This window comes from Gorilla gorilla, chromosome 11 (assembly GCF_029281585.2).
Source record: "Gorilla gorilla gorilla isolate KB3781 chromosome 11, NHGRI_mGorGor1-v2.1_pri, whole genome shotgun sequence".
Taxonomy (NCBI): domain Eukaryota; kingdom Metazoa; phylum Chordata; class Mammalia; order Primates; family Hominidae; genus Gorilla; species Gorilla gorilla.
The window spans coordinates 86,865,186-86,882,863 of record NC_073235.2 but is presented as its reverse complement, the minus strand read 5'-3'; the positions used below and the strand labels follow the sequence as shown (position 1 = coordinate 86,882,863).

The 17,678-nt window shown below is 33.2% G+C and overlaps 1 long non-coding RNA gene across 1 annotated transcript in view; it reads left to right on the top strand.

Moving 5' to 3' along the window:
* The window catches only part of LOC129532114 (uncharacterized), a 68,922-nt gene that overhangs the window by 15,454 nt on the left and 35,790 nt on the right, over nucleotides 1-17,678 (top strand). The gene's annotated exons all lie outside the window — the stretch shown is intronic.

Below are 17,678 nucleotides of genomic sequence, written 5' to 3'. Positions count from 1 at the left end.
TGTCCACATTTATATTCTGCCTCAAACTAGCATTGGTTCTATGGTGGCTGGATCAGATTACACTGGAGGAGGCCGCTGTTTAAAGTGGAAGCAATCCTGGCCAGGTGCAGTGGCTCATACCTGTAATCCTAGCACTTTGGGAGGTGTAGGAGGGCGGATCGCCTGTGGTCAGGAGTTCAAGATCAACCTGGCCAACATGGTGAAATTCCATCTCTATTAAAAATGCAAAAAATTAGCCCAGCGTGATGGAGGCTGAGGTGGGAGAATTGCTTAACTTGGAAGGTGGAGGCTGCAGTGAGCCAAAACTGTGCCACTGCACTCCAGCCTGGGTGACAGAGTGAGACCCCATCTCAAAACAATGAAAAATAAATATTTTTTTAAAGTGGATGGAATTATTGAAGAAGCTAATTGCTAAAGTACATCTACAGAGATAGGCACTAGTTCCTTGAAATGGTATCTTGGTGGCATGTGCTCACTAAAATAAAATTATTACACTTCAGATCAGCAATCAACTAGAGATGAGGAACTTCCTCCATGTTACAATGCAGCATTTCGAATGTTTTCTACTTGCCCAAGTCACATCTTGCTATTTTGCTCTTGGCCTCTATGTTGATTTGAGCCAGTGACCGTTGATCTACAGCATTATATGTTGCTGGCACTACCAAGTAATCATTCTGTTCTTAGCCTCCTGTGGGGTCCTAGGAGCTTGTAGGGTCCTAGTGTTGACTTATGACTTTAAATTCCTCAGAACAGTGAGGAGAACAGTGGCTTGCAACCCAGTCAGACCCATTGCCCCATTTTTAATTGAATATTTTATTCATTCCCTTATCTAACCTGAAATGAAATTCAGAATTATGGCTACATACATTTAAAAAATATAATGCCCTAAGTATAATATAAATGTATAATAAAATGGAGAATAGATTATAATAAAAATATTTTATACACAAAAACTTGGAGATGACGATACAAGTGGAAATACTGAAAGAGCAAAATGCTTGTGCCTAAATGTAGAAAATCATAGAAAATGTCATGAGTACAACTGTAGACAGAAATGATTTTGTGAGATGACCTATTCAAAAAATACAAGAAAACAATTTCCCAAAATGAGGAATGACTCATTCTATGCCTTGTAAAAAAAAAAAAAAAAAAAAAAAAAAATTATGGTCTTGTTTTAAATCTACATACATAGTAATTACCTTACTGTAAAATTCATTGAGTATTAAATATGTACAGAAATATTTTGTATTTATGTGAAAAATAAAGGTTCTCAACACAGTTATTAATAAACTCACTTTTACCTACATGAGTAATCAATATATCATTCAAATTATGAGGGATGCAAGATATGGAGCAGATCTTGTTATGCAGAACTGTTGAGAGCATGGCCAGATTTCAAGCATTTCTGGCACAAATCCAGTAATTGTCAATAGCACCTTTCAATCAATAATGCCTTCACACTGGAACATCCATGTTAAAAACCACTGGACCAAAGGAACTTTAATCAAATTACCAATCCACTTGACAGTCCTTGCCCCATTTTACCTAATCCCCAGTGGTTCATCATCTCCATTGCTTTTCCATTAAGCCATACTGTTACAGGAAGAAAATTTATCAATCTGTCTAGAGCCTCATCTACCCCATATATATCAAACATTCTTCATAGTTTCTGGCATTTACAAAATGATTTACCCTAGCTTCCAGATGATACAGCTTCCATATTTCTTCATTTCTTAGGCTATTTCTTATAAACTAGAAAGGAGATATTCAAATGTGAACTCATGCCAACACATTTCTGGGAAGCTCTAAATATTTAATTCTGCAAATGGAAACATTCATTTTAAAGAGATCTTGTTATCCTAATCTTATATTGAGTATTTCCTTCAGGAGAAAGCATTCTCTGAGAATATATGAAAGATAATTTTGACTGTCATTTTTCCAATATGATTACAGAAATTTCATTAAAAATGACTGGGGACTTTGGTATTATATTTAGAGAACAAACTTAATGTCTACAATATATACACAGGATTTAATAGATTCAGTAGGCTGAGGGTAGCAGCATGGTAATAAAACACCATCAAAAACTTGCATTTCAGTCCCACTTTTGTCAGTAACTAGTTATATGAATCTAGGTAAAGCATTTAACTTCCTTTGGCTCCATTTTCCATCTGTGAAATTATTGAGTTGGAAAACATGATCTCTAGTGGCTCTTTCAGTTCAAAAATCCACGGACTTTTCTATATTTTTCAGATGTTAAATTGGCAAGAATTAGGGTTTGAGAATTTTTTTGGAAAGCTTTTGACTATATTTTTCAAATACAGATGTTTGGTTACATATACAATTTCCCTGATGCCTAATGATATATGACCTCAATTGCCTTCAAGCAGATTATCCATCTGCTATCTTATGTTGACTGAAAATATAATTCTAAAATGTCTTCAGGAGAGTAGTTCCATGGAATATGACATACTGGAGACACAACAAGGCATGACCCATTTCAGCATAGGTGGAGGGGAACTGGAACCTAATCTACTTAGTAGTAGGGGGCAAACACCAAGGTGGCTGACCCATCTCCAGCTATTTTCTTGGGGAAAATCTATACTGGCAGACATAACTTAATAACTCAAATATACAATACATGATAGGTAATAATTGCAGACATGTCATTGGTTTCCAAGAACAGTATAAAATAATAGATCACATAAATCAATCTTGACTGACTTTAATATCAACATATATTCTTTATTCATTGACTAACTACCGATTGAAGGCCTGCCATGTGTCTCTTAATAAAAAAGAGTTTGTATGTTGATATTTAATATTATGTAAATCATTCAGTGTAGGAGACAATATTAAACAACACTTAGACTTAAGTAGGAAACAGTAAGCAAAAACAGAAAAAAGAGGGAGAGCAATCTTCATGAAATTGGAATATTACCCAGACCATTAAGCGGACTCAAGTTAGAAACAATAAAGATGCAGTTAGACAAACTATAATTCAGTGCAAGATTTTATATCAGGAACAATGTAAAAGTCTAGTCTTCATTAAGGCACCAACTAAAGACTATTAGTTGCCAGAGCTCATAACTTGTACTTCCTAAATGTTTTCTTTGAACTTTGTTTTCCAAAAGTCTTCTGAATGTTCTCAGGCAAGCTTAGGCTTACAGTCACAAGGTTTCTTTAAGATCTCCAAAGACACAGGCATTTAAAGACAGCACTCAGTAGCATAAACAAATTAAATACAAGCATAGTGCACATTAAATTTTATTTTAAAAAATGAAATTATCTTATTTTGTGTGTTTTATATATTATATATATATATATATATATATATATATTTTTTTTTTTTTTTTTTTTTTTTTGAGACCGAGTCTCCCTCTGTCTGCAGTGGGGTGATCTGGGCTCATGCAACCTCCGCCTCCTGGTTTCAAGTGATTCTCCTGCCTCAGCCTCCAGAGTAGCTGGGATTACAGGCATGTGCCCCCACGCTCAGCTAATTTTTGTATTTTTATAGAGACGGAGTTTCACCAAGTTGGCCAGGCTGGTCTCCAACTCCTGACCTCAGGTGATCTGCCTACCTTGGCCTCCCAAAGTGCTGGGAATACAGGCATGAGCCACCATACTGGCCTTTTATAATTTTTAATGAGCTATGATTTTTCTGCAAACATCCTTCATACAGAATGTTTTTGTGTTTTTACAATTTAAAGAAAATTTTATTTTTGTGTCTCACTGTGACTTTAAAATATATCCATTGGAAAAAATTCTTCCCTTACTCCTGGGAGATATTTTTGACGATTTTCAGGTAATACAATTTTCATGATCATTTAATTTTACTAAAACAGTATCAATTTAGAAATTAAAATACTCAGTTCTATGTTATAATCCAGACTATGAATTCGATATAAATTTTTACATGACTCTTTCTGCCCCCCAGCTGGGGCTTTCTATAGGTAAAAGGAGGGGAAGAAAATGAGAATTTCACCCATTTAATACCTTATTGTTTATGGACACTTCAAGGTTTAAGGAGACTAGGAAGCAAAGAGAGTTGAATGATTAGAGATTAAGATCAGAAAATTTCTCCCTTAACTAGTATTGAGGTAACTTAATAATTATATCATGTAGTAATTCCATTTTTAACTTTTTGTGGAACCACTAGGCTGTTTTCCAAGGTGGATGCAACATTTTATATTCTCACCAATAATATATAAGGATTCTAATTTCTCTACATCCTCACTAACATTTGTCATTTTCTGACTGTTTTATTATAGCCATCCTAATGGGTGTGAAAGGATATCTCATTATAGTTTTGATTTTCATTTCCCTGATGGCAAATGCTGTTGAGTATATTTTCGTGTCCTTATTAGCCATGTATATCTCTTTGTAGATAAGTTTTGAAAAGTTAAATGAGGTATTTAGTAGGTCATAAAGTCATCTAATGATGTTAATAAATTTAGTATGTTTAAAAAAATATTTACTATTTTTCATACATGCTCTAAAAATGTTAAATTGTTGAGTAGCTACTTCACATTAGATTTCCTTAATTTTTCAAAACTTGTTAATAAAATAGCTATGCGAGCTATAATAATCCTTAAAGATGATAAAACTAAGACTGAGGGAGGCTGAACAGCTTGCCCAAGCTTATACAAACATCACTGGAGCAGCCAGGGTTTCTTGAATGTAAGCTTTTTACGTTGAATGTGGCTGTTGAGAAGTCAGTTAACACCTGAGAAAGATTTTAGAATAGTTGAGAAAAGACAAATTCAGAGAGAAGCATAGTAATAATACAAGGTAATAAAGTGGGGAAGATACATAGTTGAATGCTTTGAGAAGTTTAGTTGCAAAGTGAATTTTTTTAAGATGAAGGAAATAAGGGTATATTTATATGATTAAATCACTTAAGTGGCGAAGGAGAAAGAATAAAATAAATGGTGCTATACTATACCCAGTAGAGTTCAGCAGCTCAGTCATGGGATGACAAAGGATGAAAGCCAAGAAGTGAAGGCATTAACCTTGACTAGTAGTTGTGGAAAGAGAGTTTAAGGTTAAGTCTTTTTCTGAGTCTTGGGAAAAAGAAGTAAGACAGGATTTAAATGATAACCTTTGTTTTTAAGGGAAAAGGAGCAGATGGTTTCCAAAGCTTTTTGGTGGGGATATTGTGTGTTTGCTTTGCTTCTAAATCTAAATTTTGCCGATTTTTTTCTTCCTAAAGTTACTGTGTTTCCAAAATTACAGTTAACAAGTATCTGATAAGGTGGCTTCTAGCTAATCAGGCTTTTATCTATGTTGTCTTCTTACTGACAGATTAATTGCCTGAATTGCCTTTTTATTTTTAAGTATTCCTGAGAAGGAAATTTAGCAATTAAAATGATTTAGACTTTGCTGTTTATATAGCAGTTTAAATGACATTTGAAAGATAGTGGAGGAAATTAATAAATGATTATACAAAATAATATGTAGCAGAAATATGTTTGTTGCTATAATTAAAAGTGTGTAGCTTAGTAATCCAGGTCAGTTTTTACAAAGAATCAATGAGTAGTGCTTTTCAAATGGCTTTAAAAATTGATTGCTTTTAATCAGTCATATTTCAAGTTCAGGCATGGATTTGAATATTTAATTAACTGATTTTTGAAGTAATATGTTATGCACTTCATTTTTATGTGGTTGGTAAGTACTTTGTTGTAGTGATATAGTGAATATTCATAAAAGTTTAATTAACTAGAAACTTCAAATCAGTATATTAAGAACAGATTTTTATGTTTTTAATTATTAAAGAAAATGTGCCAATACTGATTTTTATTTTCCCACTTCATTTTAAGTGTTGCTGTATATATTCACTATAGAAAAATAAGCAATACAGGAAATACATATTTTAAAATATTTAATTATCAGAAATTATAGCTCCAAATAATAATATTGCCAAAAATTAGAAGCATATATTTTAGACTTGCCCCCATAAAGCTACAGATCTATAAATTGTACGCAAATATGTGCATATGTTATTTCACAAATTAGAATCATTACAATTCATATAAGTGTATTTCTTTTGATACGTGTTGAATATGTTTCCATGCCAATAAAATCTATTTTTATAAATATAAATTTGGCCATATAGAGTCTCATTGCACAATGATACCAAAACTTATGTTACCACTTCTAAATTTCAGATATTAGAAATGACATTTGATTATGTATATATGTATGTGTATAAATACACTAATTATATATGTGATATATATATTTATACACATATATTTTAAATATATGACTGATCTTATTGTTGCCTTGAGACAAAAAACTAAAAATAGAATATGAAAAAGCATCAAGTAAAACTTTTGATATTTGACTAATTTGTCTCCAGAAAGAAAAGACATACCAATTTAAACCCCATCAGTTACTTCTGTAACAGTAGCAGTTGGAAATGTACAGCCTATGGGCCATATCTGGCCTACCAATATTTTTGTAAATACAAGTTTTGTAAATACAAACACCCATTTGTTTACATACTGTCTCTAACCACTTTCACAGTAGTTGTGACAGAGACCATGTATTATGTGTATTATGCTTAAAATGGCACAAATTATTAACTATCTTCCTTTATAGGATAAGTTTGCCAACCTCTGTGTTACAGTGTTTCCCCTAAATATCTGGTTTTATATTTACTGATGGAACAACAAATATAAAGTAAAACAGAATAAATTATATCCATTTTAATTTACTTAACAACTGAGAGCCTTTAGGATATCCATCACCCAAATTACATGCATTGTATCCCTTAACTAATTTCATCCACCCCCTCCTACCACCTCACCCTTCAGAGTCTCCATTGTCCATCATTCCACTCTCTCTATCCACATGTACACATTTTTAGCACCCACTTATGAACAAGAATATGTTATATTTGACTTTCTGTGCCTGTCTTGTTTCATTTAAGATAACGGCCTCCAGTTCCATCAATGTTGCTGCAAAAAATATGATTTCACTCTTTTTTTAATAGCTGAATAGTATTTCATTAAATGTGTGTGGATATATATATATGTATACATACATATATACTTATACAGCATATTTCCTTAATCTATTCATCCATTGATGGACACTTAGGTTGATTGATTCCATATCTTTGTTATTGGGACTAGTGCTGTAATAGACATATAATTATAGGGTTGTTTTATTATTATTTCTTTCTTTTCTTTTGGGTAGTACCCAATAGTGGGAATGCTGGATCAAATGGTGGTTCTACTTTTAGTTCTTTGAGAACTCGCCGTAGTGTTTTCCATAGAGGTTGTGCTAATTTACATTTTCACCAGCAGTTTATAGAGTTCTCCCACATCTTCCCCTACATTTGCAGCAATTCCCCTATTATTACCCCAGTTCTTCATAACCAGTAGTTTCAATCTAATTTCTGTTATTAAATATTTGCCTTTTAATGACAGTTTCTGTAAATGAAATCATGTGTGATTGTGTTTGTCCAAACAATGCACCTTTGAATTGTTTCCACTTTTTGGCTATTTTGAAGAAATGCTCCTATAGACATTTATGTACAAATCTTCAGGCAGAGATATGTTTAAAGTTCTCTTCGTAGATACCTAGAGTTAGAATTGCTGGGGCATATAGTACATTTTGTGTAACTCATTAAGAGTTGCCAAATTGTATGTAAAGTGGTGGCACTATTTTACATTTCTATCAGATATATATGAAGTTCGCATCTTCTCAGCATAGTCCCTTATTGTCTATCTTTTTTATTACTGACATTCTAGTAGGCCTGAAGTAGTATCTCATTGTAATTTTTTTTTTTTTTTTTGAGATGGAGTTTTGCTCTTTAGCCTAGGCTGGAGTGAAGTGGTGCAATCTCTGCTCACTGCAACCTCTGCCCTCTGGGTTCAAGTGATTCTCCTGCTTCAGCCTCCCAAGTAGCTGGGATTATTGGCACCTGCCACCACTCCTGGCTAATTTTTGTTATTTTAAGTAGAGATGGGGTTTTGCCATGTTGGCCAAGCTGGTCTGAAACTCCTGACCACAGGTGATTCACACGCCTCAGCCTCCCATAGTGCTAGGATTACAGGTGTGAGCCACCATGCCCAGCCCTCATTGTGATTTTAATTTGAACTTCTCTAATAACTAATAACTTCTTTCCATGTGCGTATTAGACATTTCTATATCTTCTTTGGAAAATATCTATTTAAGGTTTGCTGATTTTCAATTGGTTTGTCTTTTAATTGTTATCTACATATTTTGGATACGAGCCCCTATCTCATATATATATATTTGTGTGTGTGTGTAATAAATATGTAATATATATATTTATTGTGTATTTTTCCTCTTATGTGGGTTATCTTTTCACATTTCTTGATAGTTATCTTTGAACTGCAAAAGTTCTCAATTTTTTTCTTATTGCTTATAATTTTGGTGTATATCCTAAGAATCCATTGCCAAACAACACATGACAATAAAAGATACATGCATTTTCTTTTTTTCTTTTTTTTTTTTTTTTTTTTTTGATACGGAGTCTCACTCTGTTGCCCAGGCTGGATTGCAGTGGTGCCATCTCGGCTCACTGCAAGCTCCGCCTTCCAGTTTCACACCATTCTCCTGCCTCAGCCTGCCTAGTAGTTGGGACTACAGGCACCCACCACCACGCCTGGCTAATTTTTTGCATTTTTAGTAGACATGGGGTATCACTGTGTTAGCCAGGATGGTCTCGATTTCCTGACCTTGTGATCCGCACACCTCAGCCTCCCAAAGTGCTGGGATTAGAGCTGTGAGCCACTGCGCCCGGCCACATGCATGTTTTTCTAAGAATTCTGTAATTCTCAGAAAACAGGTATTTTTATAAAAAGTTTGTAATTAGAGCTTTAATCCATTTAGAGTTAATTTTTGCATATAATGTGATGTGTAATCAAACATAGCAAAGAAAATCTGAGGGTCTAAAGAGAAAACAATTGAACTCCATTGAATATAGTCTGCTTCTGCATCATGAATTTCACTAATCAGGGTTTAATGACCATTTCAAAGAGGAAAAATTTTCTATGTGAAAGATGTGCATACATGTATGTGAAAATACCATAATACCATATGTATATGATAAAAATGAGAGGGTTGTTTCACATTTTAGCATGGAAGAGAGAGCACTCTATGTCTCTGTCATAACCCAAAACAGCTAGATTATTTCTGTAGGCAATTTGGAATCTCTGGAAGAGATAAAATTCACCCAGTGTTTGACGGATTATATAGGCCAGGAACTGAATTACAAATATAACACCCATGGATAAAACTATAGTATTAACCTAGTTTAAGCATATCCCATAAACCCTATGGAGTCCAGATAAATATCTGCATTATTTAATGATGACAGAATTTCTATAAGATTGTATTCTGGAGAGAATTTGCTTCTTTTGTTTGTTTGTTTCTGTTTAGTAAGGCATTATTATACCTAAAAGAAAGTGTTTGCTGTGTTTGTCGGCTCTGCTGGTAAACATCAGGGCCCCTAAATTGTCATAAAATGATCCATGAAGGACTTCTTTGAAATGTGTGACATGACACTTGTTTATGCGCATCAGGAAAGCAAGGGTAGAAATATCCTTTGTAGTTTAGGGACCTACAACCAAGGTAATAAAAAGAAAACAGTGATGGACATAAATACCCTAACATAGCCACTTCTGGTTGAATTCACCAACAGCTTTGTAAATAAATATCAGTGGTTAAAAACAACCCCACACTAGAGTAATTTCTATTATTTATAATTTTTTTATTCTGTACATATATATAAGTGTTTAGATATACAAGTAGCAGTTTGGCAAGATTCAAGATTATATTAAACAGGCTGGGCGTGGTGGCTCACGCCTGTAATCCCAGTACTTGGGGAGGCCGAGGCAGGCGGATCATGAGGTCAGGAGATCAAGACCATCCTGGCTAACACAGTGAAACCCCATCTCTACTAAAAACAAAAAAAAAATACAAACAATTAGCCGGGCATGGTGGCGGGAGACTGTAGTCCCAGCTACTCTGGAGGCTGAGGCAGGAGAATGGCATGAACTCGGGAGGCGGAGTTTGCAGTGAGCTGAGATCATGCCACTGCACTCCAGCCTGGGTGACAGAGCAAGACTCCGTCTCAAAAAAAAAAAAAAAAGATTATGTTAAACAAGAGGTTTCGAAAAACTTAAGAATGACACATTATATAAAAATTTTACAACAAGAATGCCTACTTTTTAAAAATTTATTATAAAAATCAATTTTAGAAGTAAAAATGTATGCAGAATGGGTTAAAAATGTTCTTTCTTCACTAAGACCTTTGAGAAAATTTAATTATTTAAGAGTATGCATGAAAAACATTATATAGATGCTGATACAACTAGAAAAATATTCAAATGATTGTCAAAAATGTTAATTCTATACATTAGAATTAACGAGTTACTGAAAATTTCCTTGGTCTCATTCAGAAAACATTACAATTTTGAATCAATTGCTTAGATGTAACAGAAGTGAAATTAAAAAATTTTTATAAGCATGATACAAGCACTGATTAATCAGTGCAGACACAGGATTTAAAACACAAGCTAAATATGAGCTCAGGAACACATATTTTAGAAAGAACTTTTACTTAAATAATGAGTCATACACAATTATAAGAGAACTAGAAAGCTATTACACAAATCAGCAAAATTGGGATTGTAAATAATGAATCTTCCTTAGTGCTTATAAGCTAGATCCATATACCATATCTGCTACTTAAGGTTCTTCAGCTGTACTCAAAGACACAACTGCAAAGTTAAAAGTTATGGAATGCTTAAAGACTGTTAATAGAAAACAGCAGTAAAAATCTCAAATGACTAAATTTGCTGTGATTTTGAAAATGCAATATGCTTGTAGAAAAACAAATCAAATTTAATAAAAAACAGGATTAGAAGAAAAATAATGTTTGGATCTTAATCGCTATTATCTCCACAATACTCTATCCTGGACCAATTAAATGGAAATGTCTTATTAGACTTATTTGCCTCATTTTAAGGAATGATATTTACAGGCTGTAGTCTATAAAACACAAGATTGGCCTTGTGTTTGAAAGGTCTTGAAGCTGTATGACATGAGAAAACATTAGGAAAAGGTAAGATGTTTCAATTACATAAGGCAAGACTTATGAAATACAAAAGAAATACCTTCAGATAGCTGATGTACTGTCATGGAAAATAGTGGCTAGATTAAATTATGTTGCTGTAGATGACAAAAACAACTTTTATGTGTGACAATTATTCAGAGACAGATTTCAGTTCAGTACAAAGTGGTGTGCCTCTATAACAATTAGAGCTCCTGTTGGACAGCTCCAAGGGAATGAGCTGTCTCTCAGAGTGGTGCATTCCTGTCACAGGAAGAGTTCAGCTGAACCTGGATGAACACTGGTCATGGATACCATGGAATGTTTTTCAATTTTAGAAGGAAGATATAATCAGCTGACCTTTAAGCTTGTTTCTCCCTTCCATATTCTCATTTTATGGTCACTTTGACACATTTCAATGTTATAAATTGTCATTCCAATCTATAATTTGAGGCTGATATTACATGAACCTGTAATCTGAGTGACAGTGTTTCATGATTTACGCCCCATTAAATACTAGTAAACAATATATTTTTATATACAAATTGTTTTCACTTTTATTTTGCTATCAAGGCTTGTGTCTCCTACCCTACCATCTTGGTGATGTCACTCTTTACAATAATTGGATTTCATCAAGAAAACATGCAAATATATTTGTACACAAGTAGATAGTTATACATATGTATTAAATAATTTATAACATTGTCATTGTAATTTATTCTTTTTTTCTCAGTTAGCTATGGTATTTTAAATATTCAATATATTTTACTTTATTTTAAATTATCAAAACATCCTGTTCTCTTGGGCCAGTAAATGAATTAGATTTTTTGACTATTTGTTGGTTGGTTTGTTTATTGGAGGACCCAAACATTTCAAAGAATTTATTGTGTTAGTTTGTTTTGCACTGCTATGAAGAAATACCTGAGACTCTGCAATTTATTTTTTAAAAAGGATTTATTGGCTCATGGTTCTGCAGACTATACAGGAAGCATGGCAACAGCATCTGCTTCTGGTGAAGTCCCAGAAACCATCCAATCATGGTGGAGGGGAAAGGGAGGGTACGTGTCACATGGCAAGAGTGAGAACAAGAAAGACAAGAGGAGATGCCATGACCTTTTAAACGACTTGCTCTCATATGAACTGTTAAAGCAAGAACTCACTCATTACCAAGGGGTTGGCACCAAGCCATTCATAGAGGATCCACCCTCATGACCCAAACACCTCCCACTAGGCCACCCCCAACATTGGAGATCACATTTAAACATCAGATTTGAAGGGGACACACATTCAAACTATATCATTGGTTTTATGCAGTGGCCTGGTTAAACTGTATATGTCATGCCAGCCAAAGACAATATTTGACATGTGCATAGAAGGATTAAAATTACATCTCTCAATCCACATAGGCAATATGTCTGATTCTCCCACCACTCTACCCACTGCACTTTGCTGGGTTTAACCTGTTTTAGTTTTACATAGTTTGCCTTTGAATATTTTGCTTTTTGCATGATGATTTAATTTAATTCTCTTAAGCTTGCTCATGCATTTTATTAATATTATATTTTACTGGGGAATAAGGGTGTCCAAGTGAAACCTCCATGCTTGTAGCACTCTAGTAAATTTTATCTTCTTCATTCAGAAATCTGAAGAATTCTTATACTCTCTCTTAAAAGTGATTGCACTGTTATTCTTTTATTTTCAGTGGGCTTACACTAATATTTTGCCTTTTTTCTTCTTGTCCTAGCATATCCAAAAGGTATGAACTAAATATATACTGAGCATACCACAATCTCTCTTGTTTCCAAGTAGTATTTTTAAATTTTACCAATCTTGAGTACTAAAAAGTAGAAAAAATGAGTAAGACTTACTATTTGACAGCACAATAGGGTGACTATAGTCAGTAATAACTTAATTGTATATTTTAAAATAACTTAAAGAATATAATTCGATTGTTTGTAACTCAAAGGATAGATGCTTGACAGGATGTAAACCCTACCCTCTGCAATGTGCTTAGTTCACATTGCCTGCTTGTTTCAAAACATCTTATGTACCCCATAAATATATACACCTACTGTGTACCCACAAAAACTTTTTAAGACTTTTAAAAAATCACCAACCAACTAATTTATTTGTTTAGTTAATTTACTGGAAGTAAAAGTATTAAAACAATGTTTATTACTTTTATATGAAGACTACAGTGCTATGGAAGAATTCATCAGTAAGTTTCTGCAATTTAATACCCAGTCAACTCTGTCAAACCAGTGTTAACATTATTTCCATCAAACATTAAATGTGGAAAAGAAATTTCTAAATATAATTCTGGAAAATAAATGTGTACATTTGTACACACACATGTAAATATGTTTGTAGACATACATAGAAAATTATTGATACATGTATCATATAATTTCCAATTAAAGTATATGTATGGAGTTGAATATGTGTGTGTGTATGTGTGTGTGTGTGTTTGTGTATGTGTGTGTACCAGCAAAGATACAGCAATGGCAGATAAGCTAATATTACAGAGAAAAAGTATCCATTTCATAAAATTGAATTTTCCATATTTATAACACATGCAAACTTATTATAGTTTAATTTGTATAACATGTTGTCTTTAAAAGTCTAATTCATTTAATAATTACTAATAATATGTGCAAAAATTACAAATAAATATTATGAAATAATATAAGGTGTTATTCAAAAGATCAAACAAGTTACAAGGATGATGTCTACCTTCATATAAATGTCTTGGATAAATTGATGGGGATTTTATTTTACTTTTATTTAACCCTTGATAGTCCCTGGCTAACCCAGGAAGACACTGAAACTATCATTTGTGAGTTTATACTACTTTTAAGTTCATTTAAATTGAAACATTAATTTCATTTAAATTGAACCAAGTTTCAATTTAAATAAATGTCACTTTTCAATGTGTATAACCTAGAAAACATACTCAGAACATACAAATGATTCAGATTGAAAAACAGAGTCATGCATCTTTTTTGTAATCATTTTCATTGATGCTTTGCTTCACATTATGATACCCTGGTCCCTTAAAAAGAGAAAGAAAGAATAAAAAAGAAAAATATGTTGAGTCTCAAATTTCTATACTATAAGCTACAAATTATAAGAATCATGTCTTCCTTCACAATTTTGCACACTGTATTTTATCGTAGGGTCTGGCAACAGTAGGTGGCACTAACTATTCCCTTATATTTTAACAAATATCTAATTCTAAGCAAATAAAGCTGTTTTAGAGATTGAATTGGTAAAAAAAAAATCAACAAAGAAATACTTACTAATCAAACAGCATATTAAAAGGATTATTTAACATGACCAAATGAGATTTATCCTAGGAATTCAAGGGTGGTTAAACATAAGAAAATAAATAAATATAATGCACTATGTTAATAGACTGAAGAAAAACAACACGTAATCAACTTACTTGATGTAGAAAATACAATGGACAAAAATTCAACATCCTTTCATGCTAAAATATTCAAAAATCAAAGAAAAGAAGGGAATTTTCTTAACCTATTAAAGGCTATTTATGTAAAACTCAGAGCTAACGTCATACTTGATGGTGAAACACCAAAATGTTTCTCCTTATGATCAGGAACACAAGGGTGCCTGCTTTCAACCACTCTTATTCAACTTTGTACTGGAAGTGCTAAATGGAACAATAAGACAATTAAAAGAAATTTTAAAAAAATCCAAATTAGCAAGGAAGTTACTTCTGTTTATAAATGACATCATTCTACATAGACAGCATCAAATAATCCACAAGAAATCTTCCAGAGCTAGTAATAAATTCAGGAAAGGTGTAGGATACAATATCAATATGCAACAATCTGCCAAATGAAATTATGAAAGCAAGTCCATTTACAATAACCTCTAGAAGAATGAAATACCAAATAATGAATGTAATGAAGGAGGTGAAATACTTGTACATTGAAAACTGTAAAACACTGGAAGAAATTGAAAAGCCAATCTCTAACTTCATATGAAACTTAAATTGGCCCCCAATAACCAAAACAATTTTGGAAAAGAAGAACAATGTTGGAAGCCTCATACTTCTCAGGTTTGATGCCTACTACAAAGCTACAATAATCAAAAAAGTGTTGTATTGGCATAAGGATAGACATATAGACCAGTGGAACAGAATTGAGAGTCCAGATATAAATCCATACATGAATGAGCAGTCGATTTGTGTCAAGGTGCCAAGTCTACTTAGTTGAAAAAGAATAGCATCTTTGACAAATGGTGGTGAGAAACTGGCTTTACATATGCAAAATAATAAAATTAGACTCACATTATGTAAAAATTAATTGAAATGGAACAACAGCCTAAGGACAAAAGCTGAAACCATAAAACTCTCAGAAGAAAACGTAGGGGTTAATCTTCTTGACCTTGGATATGGCAAGAGAATAATAAAGTGACACCAAAAGCACAAAATACAAAGAAAAAATGTATATTGAACTTCATCAAAATTTAAAAATGTTTGTGGATCAAACAATATTAACAAGAAAGTGAAAACTGGTGGAATGAGAGAAAACATTTGCAAATTATATACTAAAATCAGAATTTAATATCCACATTATATAAAAAACTGTTAAACTCAACAACACACAAACTACCTTATTTTAAAATGGGTAAAGAAATTAAATAAACTTTTCTCCAAATAAGATACACAAATGGCCAAAAGAACATGAAAAGATGTTCATCATCATTAGTTATTAGTGAAATGCAAATAAAAAGTACAACTAGATACCAATTTGTACATCCTAGGCTTGTTATAGTAATAAACAAAAAGGGAAAATAATTTTTTGTGAGTGTGGAGAAATTGAAACCCTCATACATTGCTGGGAAAAATGTAAAATGGTGCAGCTGCTGTGAAAAACAGTTTAGCAGTTCCTCAAGAAGTTAAACAAAATTATCCTATGACCCAGCGATTACATTTCCAGGCTTATACTCAGAAGAATTTAAACAAGGACTCAAACATTTGCACCAATACTTATTGCAGCATTATTCACAATAACCAAAATGGCGGAAAGGTGGAAAGAATCCAAGTGTTGATCAACAGAAGAATGAATAAACAGAATGTGATCTATACATATAATGGAATATTATTTAGCCAAGAATGAACAAAGTTTTGATATATGCTACAACATGAATGAAACTTGAAAACATTGTGATGGGCTCATTAAGTCAGATACAAAGGTCAAATAATTTATTATTTTACTTATATAAAATATTTATAAATTCATAGAGACAGAAACTAGATTAGAGGTTGCAGATACTGGAGGGAGACAGAAATGGAAAGTTGTTGCTTAATGAATACTGCGTAACTATTTGGGATAACGGAAAATTTTTGGAAGTAGATACTGGTCATGGCTGTACAACATTGTGATTGTCATTAATGTCACTGAATGGTACAGTTGAAATCGTTAAATTTTCAAATTTTATGTTAGATGCATTTTATCTCAGTTTAAAAAATCAAAATATAAAGAATTAAATCGTTTTGAAAGCAGCATATCCATATATTTCTACTCTAAAAGATAGAAGCTTATTCTGCTCACACATAATAAACAGTTTTTGTGCATCTAGCACCAGTGTTTGGCTGAATAAATAATCTCTACTTAAGGAGGTAACAGAGGTGAAAATACTTTCCCTTGTTAATTTCTGTTTGTGTCCCACAGCCTGTGATTGTACTTCCAAATGATGTCTACATGACACTAATAATTCAACCAGTTTATTTTATATATAAGTCTTAATATTTGTTCTTATTTCTTCTAAAAAAACCGGATTCATATGCGGAACGTGCAGGTTAGTTACATAGGTCTATGTGTGCCATGGTGGTTTGCTGCACCTATTGACCCATCCTCTAAGTTCCCTCCCCTTGCACCCTACCCCCAACAGTCCATGGTGTGTGTTGTTCCCCTCTCTGTGTCCATGTGTTCCCATTGCTCAACTCCCACTTCTGAGTGAGAACATGCGGTGTTTGGTTTTCTATTCCTGTGTTAGTTTGCTGAGGATGATAGCTTCCAGCTGCAAAGGACATGATCTCATTTCTTTTCATGGCTGCATAGTATTCCATGGTATATATGTACCACATTGCCTTTATCCAGTCTATCATTGATGGGCATTTGGGTTGGTTCCATCTTTGCTATTGTAAATAATTCTGCAATAAACATATATGTGCATGTCTTTATAGTAGAATGATTTATATTCCTTTGGATATATACCCTGTAATGGGATTGCTGGGTCAAATGGTATTCCTGGTTCTAGATCCTTGAGGAATTACCATACTGTCTTCCACAATGGTTGAACTAATTTACATTCCAATCAATAGTGTAAAAGTGTTCCTATTTCTCCACAGCCTTGCCAGCATCTATTGTTTCCTGACTTTTTAATAATTGCCATTCTGACTGGTGTCACACGGTATCTCATTGTGGTTTTGAATTGCATTTCTCTAAACAGAGACCTCAGAAATAACACCACACATCTACAACCAGCTGATCTTCCACAAACCTGACAAAAACAAGCAACAGGGAAAGGATCTCCTATTCAGTAAATGGTGCTGGGA